The sequence below is a fragment of the Sycon ciliatum genome, unplaced genomic scaffold, assembly GCF_964019385.1.
Source record: "Sycon ciliatum unplaced genomic scaffold, ocSycCili1.1 SCAFFOLD_2712, whole genome shotgun sequence".
Taxonomy (NCBI): Eukaryota; Metazoa; Porifera; class Calcarea; order Leucosolenida; family Sycettidae; genus Sycon; species Sycon ciliatum.
The window spans coordinates 1-4,413 of NW_027044946.1; the positions used below are offsets into that span (position 1 = coordinate 1).

The 4,413-nt window shown below is 57.8% G+C and overlaps 1 pseudogene; it reads left to right on the top strand.

Moving 5' to 3' along the window:
* The first annotated feature begins 1,821 nt into the window (after positions 1-1,821).
* LOC135830756 (cytochrome b-like) lies at positions 1,822-2,935 on the top strand (annotated as a pseudogene).
* The last annotated feature ends 1,478 nt before the right edge of the window (positions 2,936-4,413 follow it).

Sequence of the window (4,413 nt, forward strand, 5' to 3'; positions counted from 1 at the left end):
AAAAAAAAAAAAAAAAAACTAAGGTCACAGCCCTAAGGGATTCTGACAGGGCTGGGGGCTTGGTTTTCCCGCCTTTTTTCCCAAGCTGATGAACTCAGTGGCCCCATCAGCGCAGGGCAAGCGAGCTCTATCCTTAGCGAGCGCAGTTTTTTGATAGATAAGGCTTTAAATTACTTGGCCCCTTCGCCCCACCTTGGCTGCGGCCTAAAAACCCGGCCGCAGAATGCTGGGTCCTTATCGGCGCTGGCCTCTTGGTATCAGCGCCTCGCGTCGGGCCCGGCGTACCACACGCCGCCGGCGCCCTTGGACTTTCAGAGGTTAGAAGGCGGTGTGTCATGCTTGGGTCGCTTGTATCGGCGCCAACCGCGCCTCGCTCCGGGTCGTTGTTGATTCCTCGCCTCACGACCCTTGGACGATGTTAGGGGAGTGGGCGGTGCGACATGCTTGGTTCCTTATGTATCGGCGCCAACCGCGCCTCGCGTCGGGTCGTTGTTGATTCCTCGCCTCACGACCCTTGGACTTTCTGAGGTAAGACGGCGGTGCGTCAAGCTTGGTTCCTACTATATCGGCGCCAACCGCGCCTCGGCTTCGGGTCGTTGTTGATTCCTCGCCCCACGACCCTTGGACTTTATGAGGGGAGTGGGCGGTGCGTCACGCTTGGGTCTTACTATATCGGCGCCAACCGCGCCTCGGCTTCGGGCCTTGTGGTTTCCCCGCCTCAGGCCCTTGGACTTTCTGAGGATAGAGGGCGGTACGACGAGCTTGGGTCCTCTGGTATCGGCGCCAGCCGCGCCTCGGCTTCGGGCCTTGTGGTTTCCCCGCCTCAGGCCCTTGGACTTTCCGAAGGAAAGCGGCGGTGCGACAAGCTTGGGTCGCTCGTATCGGCGCCAACCGCGCCTCGCCCGGGCCGTTGTGGATTCCCCGCCCCACGGCCCTTTATTACCTGCGGGTCGTTGTCTGGTCCGGCCCGCTGGTATAGTGGCTTGGTCCTACAGGCTGGGCTTGTCGTTCCTTGGCTCAGGTCGTTGGGCTTGTCGTCATTTGGTTCTAGGTCCATGTTTTCTAACCTTCGTTCTTAGAGCCTGCTGCCACCTTTGTAGCCTGCTCTGCTCTAGGTCCAGGTTTTCTAGCCTTCGTAGCCTGCTTTGTTCTAAGTCCAGGTTTTCTAACCTTCGTAGCCTGCTCTGGCTGCCGGCTTTGTAGCCTGCTCTGTTCTAGGTCCATGTTTTCTAACTTTCGTAACCTGCTCTGGCTGCCGGCTTTGTAGCCTGCTCTGATTGACACCTTTGGCAGCTGTTACCCGAGGTCCAGGTTTTCTAGCCTCTGTAGCCGGCTCTGAGTGCTCCGCCCTGACTGCCGCCCTAGGTCCAGGTTTTCTAGCCTGCTCTGAGTGCTTTTGTCCCCTTCCAGCCCTGACTGCCACCTTAGGTCCAGGTTTTCTAGCCTGCTCTGAGTGCTTTTGTCCCCCTCCAGCCCTGAGGCCTTGGCGGCTGCTACCTAGGTCCAGGTTTTCTAACCTTCTTAGCCTGTTCTGACTGCCACCTTTGTAGCCTGTTCTGACTGCCGCCTTTGCCGCCTGCTGTTCTAGGTCCAGGTTTTCTAACTAGCTGGTGCCCTTGGGTTGTCTTAACTCTCTAACTGCTTTTGTCCCTCCCCCCCCCCCGCCCTGAAGCCTGCTGCTGCCTTTGCAGCCTGTTATTCTAGGTCCAGGTTTTCTAACCAGCTGGTGCCCTTGAGTTGTCTTAACCCTCTAACTGCTTTTGTCCCTTCCAGCCCTGAAGCCGGCTGGCCTTCCCCGCCTGCTCTGAGCGCTGATTGTTGTATGCTCCGAAGCCTAAGGGTCCCGCTATCTCCCTGGTAGAGGCTTCACTCCCACTGAAGCTTGTTAGGTTATCCGCTTACTCCGCCACCCTTGCTGTTACGCTGCAGTCCTTTGCGAACTGGAACACCCCTTCCTGTACTTGAAGATGGAGTGGTGGCTCCTTTGGGGCTTACCTTTGGCTCAGACCCTTCAGGGTGGGCATTGGCCACCCGCTACTCTCCGGGCACCGATTCTGCCTTCTCTTCAGTTTGCACCTGGAGACGGTAGTACCCGGCGGGTGGTTCCTCCGCTTTTCACATCCTGGGGGCCAACAGGCTTCTGGCTAGGATGGCCTTCCATGCAGGGCGAACTCTCTTTCGGCTATGCCCGGCGGCCGGGGTCTGGGCCTCTGGCTTTGATCTTCGCGCTTACTGCCGCATCCGCCTTTTGGCTACGTCCTTCCCTGGGGGAACATGTCTTTGGGCCGCCACGGTTATTACTAACCTTGTGGGCTGCGCACCTGGCGGGGTCCTTTTAGTCGAGTGGCCATGGGGAGGGTCGTGTCTGGGGGCTTCCACTTTGAACCGATTTTGCCTTGCACTTTGCTCCCTCTAGTTAACTGGGTGGCTATTTCTGCACTTTCTTCTTCTTCACCGGGAGAGCTTCTGACCCTGTGGGCTTTCGTGAGGGCAGCTCCTCTCTACCCAGCTTCCCTTGGCGGGACTTGGCGGGTTGGGCTGGAGTGCTCTCCGTCGGGTTAGTGGCTTCTCCCTATTTTCCAGCACTTAGAGCCCCTGATTGGTACTTTGATCCCCTACGCTGTTCTGCGCTCTGCACCCCACCGGGAGAGTGGCGCTCTAGCACTGGTTGCCGTAGATCAGACCTTCGTTGGGTTAGACCGCACCAGATAGTTTCAACCATGAATGTTCACCCCCTCAGCCCTTCTCTAGTGGGGGCCCGCCCAGCTGAGCCGCCTTATCTCTCAGCGGGACGCCTTCTGACCCCTTTACTTTTGGCTGTACCAAGCTGGCTTTCCGGAGGCTTAATCAGGTGATGGCACCCTTTCGGCTACCTCTAGCGCAGGAGGGGTTTTTCGTTTTGTTCGGCGGCTCTGAGCTCCTTGGCTGGGGTTAGCAGGGAGCAACTTTTCTGGGTCTGCGGGCTACTTCTATGGTTGTCCTGGCTAGCTTTTCCTGTTTGTCTTCTCCGGCTACTATTCCTCTCTATCGTATCCACCCTTCTTTGGCTTCCAGGGCTAGCTTCTCCTGTTTGTCTTCTCCGGCAGCTCTGAGGGCTTGTGGAGCTGCAGTGGGCTACTATTCCTCTCTAGCGTGTCTACCCTTCTTTGGCTTCCAGGGCTAAGTCTGCTCAGCTAGGCTTCCACCCCTGTCTATAGGTTGCCTCACGCTTCTACCCTGGTGGTAGTTTGGGCTGTTTGTGGCTTCGGGTAGGCGTTCCTGGGGGCAGGCCCTTCTCCCTCAGGGCTGTTAGTCTGTAGTCAGCTTGGCGTAGTCTTCTTGGTCTTTTGGCTGGGGACGGTATTACCTTTGATTGGGCGAGTGGCAGTCAGGGCGGAGTACTCAAAGCAGGCTACAAAGGCGGCAGCAGGCCCTAAGAACAAACATTAGAAAACCTGGACCTAGAACAGAGTAGGCAGCGATCTTGCTGGCAGGCTTTAAGGACGAAGGCTGGAAAACCTGGACCTAGAACAGGGTTGGCAGGCTACAAAGTCGGCAAAGATGACAGTCAGGGTAACAGCCGCCAAAGGTGTCAATCAGAACAGGCTACAAGGCCGGCAGCCAGCCGCCAAAGCCTCAGGGTTGGAAGGGGACAAAAGTAGGCTACAAAGATTAGAAAACCTGGACCTAGAACAGCAGGCTGCAAAGGTGAGAAAACCTGGACCTAGAGCAGTAGGCTTTAAGAACGCAGGTTAGAAAACATGGACCTTGCCGGCAGTCCCTAAGACCGCAGGGTAGAAGAGGGCCAAGCCACCTTGACCCCAGCCTGCAGAGCCAAGCTACCCTACCAGCGTGCCGGACCAAACAACGACACGCAGGTAATAAAGGGCCGTGGGGCGGGGAATCCACAACGGCCCGGGCGAGGCGCGGTTGGCGCCGATACGAGCGACCCAAGCTTGTCGCACCGCCGCTTTCCTTCGGAAAGTCCAAGGGCCTGGGGCGGGGAAACCACAAGGCCCGAAGCCGAGGCGCGGTTGGCGCCGATACAAAAGGAACCAAGCGTGTCGTACCGCCCACTCCCCCAATAAAGTCCAAGGGTCGTGGGACGAGGGACCCACAACGACCCGAAGCCGAGGCGCGGTTGGCGCCGATATAGTAAGATCCAAGCGTGTCGCACCGCCGCCCAACTTCAGAAAGTCCAAGGGCCTGAGACGAGGAGACCACAAGGCCCGAAGCCGAGGCGCGGTTGGCGCCGATATAGTAGGAACCAAGCTTGACGCACCGCCTCCCTCCCTAATAAAGTCCAAGGGTCGTGAGGCGAGGAATCAACAACGACCCGACGCGAGGCGCGGTTGGCGCCGATATAGTAGGAACCAAGTATGTCGTACCGCCCACTCCCCTAATAAAGTCCAAGGGTCGTGAGGCGAGGAATCA